The following is a 10,386-nucleotide window of genomic DNA, read 5'->3' on the forward strand; positions in this document are numbered from 1 at the left end:
AAGATTCTAAGGAAATCATGGATTCACAGACATTTGATTGAATTTCTGATCCAGACAGAAATTCTAAGAATATTCAGCATGCATTTGGAAAAACTCATTAGCTTCTTGTGGAAAATGATGAGTCATTGGAAAAGCATTCTATGAATGCTCAGAAAACTTCCTCTAAGGTTGTGGTTGTTTGGAGAAGTCCTCCTCTTCAAAGAAGTTCTCCTGACCATCTTCAAAGCCACTTTCTGCTTTTTCAAACGCTACTGTTCAACAAAAACTTGGTTTCTGCCACAAAACCAACCTTAGACACTGAAACAGAATGAATCCAATGCAGAAATGTGTTGACACCTTTAATTCAAAGCTTCAATCAGTTTGAATCTCATGAAGAACATTTCAAAAATCCACATTTGGATCAGGCGTCTTCATCAGAGCACAACTCATGTTTCCAGGACTGTGACTCACCAATAGATCCTCATTTCCTTTACACAATCTGTTTCCATCATTTGGATTTTTCATAAAAACTTGAGTTAGAAAAGAATTGTTGCCCCAAAATGTCCAGTTTGAATAGTCTACAGTTTGTTGTGTTTGGTTGCTAGGTAACAGGGTCTTTAATGTCTATGATGTCATCGTGGCTTTCAGAGTTTGTTGTGTTTCCCTCTATAGCTGCTATGGTCTTGGTATGGTTGCTAGGTAACGCTGTCTTTGATGATGATGACGTCAGAGTGGCCTCTAGAATGGACTTTTTTCTTGTGGAAACAGGAGCTGTAACCTTTAGGGCACTAGGACCCAGAAAGAGGTCCAGGCAGTGACGGTGTTCAGTGACGGACTGCGCAGCCGCACTTCCTCCAAACGCCACTATTCATCCAGGCGTGGAGCGCCAGAGTCCAAACGGGCTTAATTAGATCAAACAAATGTGCCTCCATACCTTGCTGAGATCCCACTACAATCATCTTCTGATCTACTTCCAAACTGTTCCCCATCGTCTTTTGATGATGATGATGATGATGATGCTGTTTTTCGACAAAATAAAAACTAGGACATAGTTTCTCCAGAGCAACAGAAGTTTATTAGTAATTCACGTCTGAGGCAGGATGGCGGTGCAGACTCAGGCCGTCTCCTTCCCATCATCCATCTGTATACAGACTCCCCCTCTGACTTACAGCCCCCCCTCAAGCTAACATCAGCAGTACAACAAAAACAGCAGCAATGTAGATCCATCCATCTGTCCAGTTTGGATCCAGATTCCAGCTCAGACCAGGAAATCAAAGACGTTCATGGATCTATTTGTCTGCAGGAGGATCAGAATGGAGCAGAGCAGAGAGACTGTGTTCTGCAGAGTTTAGTTTTTAATCTACAAGCTTTTATAAACTGTTTCTGTTTATCAGGACAGGATTTTCTTTATGTTTTTTTTCACACAAGAACAATTTTATTGAAGATAAAATATCAATGAAACAGTTATTTAATGTTTCTTATTGCCTTGGCTAAGCATTGGGGATCCGGTTTAGTTCGTGCTGGTTTGCGGCGCCTTCCGTCCGTGATACCAGGGTTCAAATTATTATAACCTCAGGACATAGATAACCTGATCTGATTCATTCACACGTGTTTTTACTTCATGATTAGTTACAAAAATCCATTTCAGGTTCCAACAAACCAACAGTCCACTCAGACAATGTTTCCTCCTTCAGTGTCACATCCAGAAACACTGAACAGTCTTCATCAGTGAAGAAGATTCTCATCTTCTCACCAGCTTCCTGCTCTGAAGGAAACATCTTCATTCATCATCATGGACAGCCAGACCAACCTCTGTAGAAACACAATCCTCTAGTTCCAGACTAAAGAAATGATCCCTGAAAGTAGAATCTTAGTGAGTTCTGAATGTTGTTTGTCCTCTTCTGTCTGCAGACAGGAACTCCTGCTCCTGGTCTCCTCCTGCAGATCACAGACTCACACCTCCTCCAATCAGACTGCAGCTTGTTTCTGAGTAAAAAAAAACATTTTAGTTCTTTTCAATCATCGAAGTAATCTATAGGTGAAATTTTAAAATATCTTCAACCACACCAAGTATTCCCCAACATCTTTGTCCAGTTGTGTCAAACTATCTTCTTCTCTGTTGGGTTCAGCTGTCTCAGAGATTAGTAGTCATCCTAAAACCTTCATCTATCTGATCACAGATGGATCGGTCCTTCTGGAACCTTATCAGACATATCAGGAACCTTCACTAAACCACATCCTATGTTCATCTTTACTCTCCATGAAGTGACTGCAGCAGGAATTGTGAGACCAAACTGTTAACTTAGCAGTCTGTGATCTGCAGGAGGAGACCAGGAGCAGGAGTTCCTGTCTGCAGACAGAAGAGGACAAACAACATCCAGAACTCACTAAGACTCTACTTTCAGGGATCATTTCTTTAGTCTGGAACTAGAGGATTGTGTTTCTACAGAGGTTGGTCTGGCTGTCCATGATGATGAATGAAGATGTTTCCTTCAGAGCAGGAAGCTGGTGAGAAGATGAGAATCTTCATCACTGATGAAGACTGTTCAGTGTTTCTGGATGTGACACTGAAGGAGGAAACATTGTCTGAGTGGACTGTTGGTTTTTATTAAGATTAAATATTTTTGTTTCTTTCTATGAAAGCAGAAACCAATAACCAAGCAGAAATGTGTGCTGCAGATGCCATGTTTGCCACTAGAGGGCAGCACAGCAGCTTCAGTCTTTGTCATTGTTGCTGTGTGAGCCTGAAGGAGCTTCAAAGTGAGCTGCAGCTTGGTTCAGACAAACCTCCACATTCACACACAGATGTGATCCTGAAGAAGTCTGAACAGAACATTTCAGGAGAACTCTTCAGTCCAGAACATGAGCCTGCATTGTTCCTGAAACTGGGATCAGAGTTCTGCTCTCTGCTCCAACAGAACCACCTTCATGAGCTCCTGGTTTCTTCTGGATCCTCCAACATTCAGACGCTCTCTGACTGAGTTCATGTCTGCACAGAAACCTTCAGGATTCTCTTCTTCCACACGTCTTTCACTCTGAAACTCTCTTCTGAATGTGGATCATCTCAGTCAGACGTTCAGCAGCATCAGAGCCGTGCATGTGCTCCTCCCCATGAGTCCTGAAGCTGCACCGTCAGCTGCAGAGCTTCAGAGCTGCTTCCTTCTCAGACTTTCCACTTTCTTTGGCTCTCTGGCTCTGATGCTGCTGCTGCTGCAGAAAAACCAGCAGCTGCAGAAAAACTCTGCAGAGACTCACAGAGAGAGGATGGAGGCAGCAGATGAAGCTGCTGCAGACTGACAGCTGATGGAACTGAAGCACTTTCTACATTCTAGTTCCAAATGTTCTACAGAATCAATCAGAGGTTGAAAGTCTTCCTCAGTACTCGAGTACTTTAGTTCAGCAGCTCCTCTTTTCCTCTAAGGTGAAGCTTCATGTGGACGACTTCTTCTTCTCTCCTCTTTTCTGGAGCTTGGGCTCCATGCAGTCTGATCAGCTCTGATTTGGGCTTCAGTTGATGTTTGTGATCAGGAACTCTGGATTCTTCTTAGAAGGAGACGTTCTGCCTCTTTAGCAGAGAGCAGAACGTTGATCTAATCTGTTGGAAGCCACTCCATCCTGAAGCTGCACTGCTGAGTTCCTGTCCACCAGGGGGCAGTGTTACGGCTTTGCCTGCCTTATTATTCTGCTCATCTGTCAGGTTGGGACTTCCAACACACAAACATTTGACCTTTTCACTTTATGAAAAAGTTTGTTAAACACTTTGGTGACTTTCAGATTTATAAAAAACATTTTTTATCTTTTATTTCTGTAATTATTGGTCTAAACTTATCTACCTGAAGGCTGAACTGCAGCTTTCCTCAGGTCTTTCATTTTCTCCATTTTTCCCTCCTTTTCTTGGCTTCCAGCTCACCAGGCATGACCTAGACGGCGCCCTCATGTGGACGGATGAACACATGACAGAGGGGAAGGACAGAGCTGCACAGCAGGGACGAGCAGAGACCTTTGGGTCACGTGGAGCAACAATAAAAACAGTAGAAACTCCAATAAAACCAGTAGAACCAGACTGGAAAAGCTCAAAAAGTTCAGAAAATGTCTTGAAAAATGCAAAACTATATGAACTCTGAACACTAATGACAAATAAATGGTGATTAAAACCTTTCTGGATCAGAACCAACAGAAATAACAGGTTGATGCTGGTCAGACGCTCACACACAGGACCCAGGACTCCAGACGTTCAGGTTTCAGAAAAACGCTCTAAATGAGTCCAGGAGTCACTTTGGACTTTAGCCAGACGTCTCAATTCAACACAGAGCAGATCCTGCAGGGACAGGAAGCTGCTGCTAGGTACAAAATCAAACAGCAGGGGATTTTCAAAATAAAGGAAGAGTATTTGTGGTGAGGTCACAGCTTCCTCATTCCGGGTCTGACACTAAATATTTCTGTTGAACAGAATGTTTTCTGATTGGTTTAGCCTTCTTTCCACTCTGGATCCTTCAGGTTCTCCATCTTTCTGGATCCAAATCCTTCCAGTCACAACAACTTCCTGTGTTTAGAGGATCAGATGCAGAAGAGAATCCAACATAGAACCGGAGTCACACTGGATCCAGCTGTCAGGAAGGGGAGGAGCCAAAATGCAGAAACTGGACTCAGAGGCAGAAACGTCAAGATTTGATCAATAAACAGAAACAGGAGAAAATCCATGGAGAAACCAAAAACTGATGATCTGACACTGTAGACCTGAAAACAGAGACTTCTACTGACTGAAGACAACAGAGATGAAGACATGTGGATGATTGACAGGAACCTGGAGTGACTGACAGACAGAACACCACCAGAACCACTGAAGAACGGACCTGCAGAATCCTCACAGCAACAGCAGGAGAACATTCATTCTCAAACTGTTGCATTCTGGGAATGAAAGCTGGAAGACAGGGCTGCTCAATCCTGGTCCTAGAGATCTACCAACCTGCCTGTTTTCCAGATCTCCAAGCCCTGCTAGCTGCTGATTGGCTCAATCAGATGTCTCCAGATTGTGACTGGATGAACACACCTGGTCCAGGTGATCAGCAGGAAGGAGTGCAGGGAGAGCTGGAGAACAGGCAGGTGGTAGATCTCCAGGAGCAGGAAGGAGCAGCCCTGCTGCAGGACGTCTGTGTTTCCAACATCTGGATTCAACTGGATTCCTGTTGATTCTGCCTGCAGCACATTGTGCCGACATCAAGAGCCTCCAGTGTTTGATTCTTCCAAGTCTGGGATCAAGTGAACAAACTCATGTTGACTAGAGTTTGCTGACATCCAAATGACAATTGGATGACTTTCAGCTCCAGGGATCAGAAAGGTGTCGTTGTCTCCAGGTGACTTCATCTCTGGTCGTCTGCTTTCAAGGAGCAAAAAGTCTTTTCCCACTTTGAGCCCCGCCCCTCTGGAATCCTGATGCTGATGCTGGTGGTCTCTCTGCAGCTGCTTCTGGATCCTGGGCCTTTAGCCTCCTTCAGCTCATGGTTCCTCTGTCAAACTCAAACTCAAACTTTATTTATTTATATAGCGCCTTTCATTTTGGTTAAAAACACAAAGCGCTTAACATAAAAACAGATAAAACAGTCATAAAAAATGAAAAATGAAAGTTGTTCAAAAGTCAGTCTCTTCTCCTCAGAGGCCTGTCAGCACATTCAGATCAGCTCAGATCCATCCAGACCTCTGCAGGAGCAGACACCTGGAAAACATCCTCCATCACCTGGAACACCACCAGCAGCCGTGGAGCCACTCAGTCGCCATGGCGGCAGAGGCTACTTTCAGTGTGAGGTCAAAGGTCAGACGTGATGTGAGCAGCGCCGCCACACTGTCACTTCCATGGTAGACATGTGTGTTGTTGTCATGTGTTGTTGTCGTCCAGCTGAACAAGCTCTTGGTGGTGTTGTTGGTGGAAATGACAGTTTGAAGTCCAACACGTCTGGACTAAACCAAACTTCTTCACAGCAGATTTGACCTTCAGCTGAGGGTTTTTACATCAACTGAATGGGATTTTTGTGATCCAGAGCATTTGACATCATTGATCAAGAAGAACCAATCGGAGCTTTTTTGCGTCTCCACGCTTGTAACGAGCTGTTTCCACCAGCAGGGGGCGACAATGTTCAGCTCCTGCTCCAACTTGAAGCAGTGGTAGGAAAAGTGACGTCACATCCTCCATGTTTCTGGAAGAATTGGTGAAGATATGAACCCTTTATGTCTCTGACTTTGATGTTTGATTTTTTTTTCAATTTTATCATTTGAGTCTTTTCAAATGTTCAATTTTTAATGGACAAAAATGAGTTTATGATAAAATAATGACCAAATGATGATTCTCAGTGATTCTATGGTTCTGACACTCAGAATAATGTTTAGAAATGATCAAAAAAGGACATTGAAGGAGTTTGAAAGAACAGTTTTCTGCTTTATTTCAATAAGAAAAGAACAAATCCAAAGTTAGTTGTTAGTTTTTACCTCTATTCCTAAAATGTGTGCTTTTATTGTGAAAAACCGTTTCCAAAGTGGATTCAGGAGCTTAATGGAGCTGAGAGTCTGGATGGAGTAGAAACTGTTTTCTCTCTACACTGTAATAAATCCAACTTAAATTTTTTGACTTAACAAAATCTTTTATGTTGTAATAACTATATAATCTAAGTTCTACTAATCAATTCAACAATTTAAGTCAGTTCAGCAAGTTAAGGTAGTCGTACAGTTCAACATTATTTATTGAGTTGTCTGAACTTATATATCTAAGTTGCATTTCATTACAGTGTGATAAAGTTCTGTGAACTTATCTTTTTTAATTGTGAAATGCGGGAATGCCAACTTTTGGAGTTGGCAATGTCCACTGACTGAGTGGTTTGTTAAGAAGTGTCTGCAGAAGTTTTAACTCTTATTTAATGACATAAGTATTAGCAAGTACATAAAGTACGTTGTATCCCACAATTCCTTGCGGTGCCGATCTAACAGCAGCATCAAAGTTACACCTACTTAATTGAATTAATTTGAATGAAAGTAAAATAACTGTCTGATAACTACATGTTATTTTTAAGATGACTAAACAAAAAAATATATTTATCTTAACTGAAGCAAATAATTAAGTTAGATCAAAGTAAAAAAGTTTATTTTTCCAACATCCATACGTGGTCTTATCACCCTCTCACGGTGGGAAAAAGTATTATCTGAGCTTCTTCATCCACTAAATCATCTTCAAATGGACACGCCATGCTGCTTCACCTCTATGAAAACAAACTAACCTTCAACTAAACCTGCTCCAGACCAGGTTATGTTCAGAGCATGAATTGCTATGGCAACTTGGCATATCCTGAAACATACCTCCATTTCTGGAACTGAAAGCTGAGGTTATCAACTTCTTTAGCCTCAAACTTACCGTTATAACTATAACCTGCTTTCTGGAACACCCCCAGGGCTTCAGCCATTTTGTAAACAACGTTTTGGTGAACCGGGCCTTAGCCCCGCCCATGGCAACTAAGACTCATGGGAAGTGTTGATTCCCACACCTTGAGTTAGAGAGCTGTGAAGAGAAGTGACGCTCATGTTGTTGCAGTTATAGAGTATGGACAAATTTAAATATTTGTCCTGCTGCACACCTGTGCTCCAATGATCTTGAAAAGATCTGGGTTGCATGTGGAAATATGGGAATGTGGCAGGGTAAAAAGTGTGTAATTATGAAGCTGATTTCAAAGTCAATAAGAGGTGCTCTTACAACTCAAATTTAAGCTATTTCAACCTTTGGTGAAGTCATCAATAATTGGAATTTACATTTGTTACAGTCTAAAAAATTAAGTTTGTACATCTAAGCCTGAGTTGTGAAAAATTAAGATTCATTATTAGGATTACGTGACATTTTAGGTCACTGTAACATACATCTGAGTTGGTCAAAATTACGATTCAAAGTTAATCCAACTGGAACTTTTAAATTCATACAACTTACAACTGAGTTAGAAGAACTTAGATAAATGAGTTTGAAAACTCCAACACAAAACTTAAAATATTGAGTTTAGGTCCTTAACTCAAAATTTTACCGAAGTTTGTTGCCTTACAATTTTAAGTTTTACCAACTTTTCTTTTTTTGCAGTGTAAATGGGAGCATTTCTTCTTCTCCTCATCCAAACCCCAGTTGTTGCCGGGTAGACTTTCAAGAATGTTCCCGTTTCTGAAACATGGATTTATTTCTGGAAGACGCCATTTTTGTCCCTAAATGTTGGATTCAGTCTGAATTCCAGTCCCACTCCCAGCATTCCTGCTCCTCTTTAGCTCCTCCTCTTCCTCCTGATCAAAGTTTGAAGCCCAGAGCCAAAAGTGCGTCTGCAGCTGCTTCTGCTCCAGCAGCCGCTCCCTCTGCTCCTCCTGCCTCTCCTCCTCTGGGAGCTCCTGCATCCTCCTGCGCTCCTCCCTGTCCTCCAGCATCATCAGGAGGCTTTCAAAAGGCTTTCTGGAATGTTCCAAAGCAGAAACCTTCATCATTTGAAGATGGAGGAAGACTCCAACACTGACAGACAGACAGACAGACAGGAAGTCTCCTGGTTTTTCTGCTTCAGAAGGTTTTTGGGAAACTGCAGAGTTTTCTTTGTGGAGCTAAAGAGCTGCTGTCAGTCTGCTTTGGTCCATGAGGAATGAAGGTCAGGACTGAGAGGAACCTGAAGAAAGTGACTCTTCATCATCTGCTGCTGAAGAAGACAGAGGAAGATCCACTGTGAGAGCAGCTGCAGAAAGCTTTCTGCTGTTTTTCTCCTCTGAGAGAGTTTGGAGTTCCCAGCAGTTTGAGTGGAGCTGAAGCAGCAGAGCTGAAACAGACGTTCTTCTGCTCCCATTCAGCATGAACGGACAGATCCACTGAAGGCCGGCCTGAAGCTCTGGCTTCCAACACGTCTGCATGGATCCAAGCGTGTGCAGTGTGTGCTGACATGCTGTTCTCTGAGGAACATGTTGGTGTCTGACTGGATCTGAGGACACAAACAGCTGCTGACATCTGAGAGGGTCAAGCTGCAGAGTGGCTCCTCAAAGCTCACGTCTCTGTGACAAACATGATGCTGCTTCTGTCTGTGCTCCACCACTAAAAGGACTGTCCAGAGTTGGTCCTGATCCGGTTCTAGTCTTTCTGGCTCCAACTTCTCTTTCCTGTCAGGAACCCTTCATGTTCTCTGCCTTCCTCACATTTCTGTCTTCTCTCTGGGCTTGAAGCCCAAAAGGAGCTGAAAGCTGCTGACTTCAGTCTGATCCCATGTTCTGGATCATCCGTGTTCCTGAAACACGCTGCTGGACCCGTGATCAGAGGAACCCAGGAACCGGAGAACTTCCCAGAACATGCAGACACATGTGGAACTGTTCTGATCATCTGTGTGTGTTGACAGTGAAGGAGAGCTTTGTCCTTCAAGAACTTCATCTTTGAAAAAACTTTATTGACTCTGACAGAGTTTCAGTTTGAATCCATGTGGTTTTCATTCTTCCATTGAAGTCGTCTCCAGAAACTAAAGATCTGCTGAATCAATGCTCCTCTGAGAACTTTGGAGCTTTTCTCTGCATCTGTTCCACACTTGAATGTGCAGAAGATCAAAGCGCCGGACGCTCTGAGCTTCAGCGTTCCAGTCAGCAGCTGCTGAACCAAAGCCAGCAGCAGGTGAGGATCTGGGCCTCAAAGATGAATGGAAGAAGGGATGGAGTCCCAGTGTTGAAGACATCAGCTGGAGAAGCTCTGAGGCTCTTTCAGGTGGGCGTGGCAGCGCTGCTGCTTTCCAGCAAACCAAGCAAACTGCAGCATCTGTGATCTGAGAGGCTGTTGGTGAAGAAGAGCATCATCAGCATAGAACTGTGGGCCGTTTGGGTTCAGAAGAACAGCTTCATGATGTGGAAAGAATCTGTGTCCTTCAACAGGTCCAGAAGATCCCAAACATGGAAACTGGAAGCAGTTTGGATTCCGGTTTCTTCCTGAACTTTGAGGATCCAAATGCTGAAAATGGAAGCTGACAGAAAATGCAGCAGACTTTACCAATGTGCTCAGAACACTAGAACATCCACAGAAGAAGAAAACACTGTTCTAGTGGAACATCTACAACTTCTGTCCATGATTCAGAGGAACTGCAGAAAGATGACTCCTCCCACTTTGGGTTAGGTTAAATGTAGAAAAGACAAAACAACCAAATCCAAACAATTTGGATCAATTCTGGCAGAAAATGTTCAAAATTTTCAACTCTCAGGAAAAAAATCTTCAGAGAAATAAATCTATTTTAGAATCTATGAAGAACAAAGACTGGAAAACAGCACCAGACTGCTGCTGCTGCAGACCTTCATGTGACTGTGGGAGCGGCAGCAGCTGCAAACATCTGGACTTCCTGCTGCAGCTGCAGACCTTCATGTGACTGTGGGAGCTGCAGCAGCTGC

The 10,386-nt window shown here is 43.0% G+C and overlaps 2 protein-coding genes and 2 non-coding genes across 5 annotated transcripts in view; 2 read left to right on the forward strand and 2 right to left on the reverse strand.

Annotated features, from left to right (window-relative positions):
• LOC144987836 (uncharacterized) overlaps positions 1-10,386 on the forward strand; it is a 147,783-nt gene that overhangs the window by 49,926 nt on the left and 87,471 nt on the right. The gene's annotated exons all lie outside the window — the stretch shown is intronic.
• The window catches only part of LOC144987110 (uncharacterized), a 463,057-nt gene that overhangs the window by 15,004 nt on the left and 437,667 nt on the right, over positions 1-10,386 (reverse strand). The window lies entirely within an intron of this gene.
• LOC144990715 (small nucleolar RNA U3) lies at positions 1,646-1,851 on the reverse strand. Its single transcript, XR_013654674.1, has one exon. It is a non-coding gene; the product is annotated as a small nucleolar RNA U3 (small nucleolar RNA).
• LOC144990732 (small nucleolar RNA U3) lies at positions 2,369-2,574 on the forward strand. The gene has a single exon (XR_013654690.1). It is a non-coding gene; the product is annotated as a small nucleolar RNA U3 (small nucleolar RNA).

The sequence above is a fragment of the Oryzias latipes genome, chromosome 2 (assembly GCF_053564925.1).
Source record: "Oryzias latipes strain Hd-rR chromosome 2, Olatipes_Hd-rR_3.1".
Classification (NCBI taxonomy): domain Eukaryota; kingdom Metazoa; phylum Chordata; class Actinopteri; order Beloniformes; family Adrianichthyidae; genus Oryzias; species Oryzias latipes.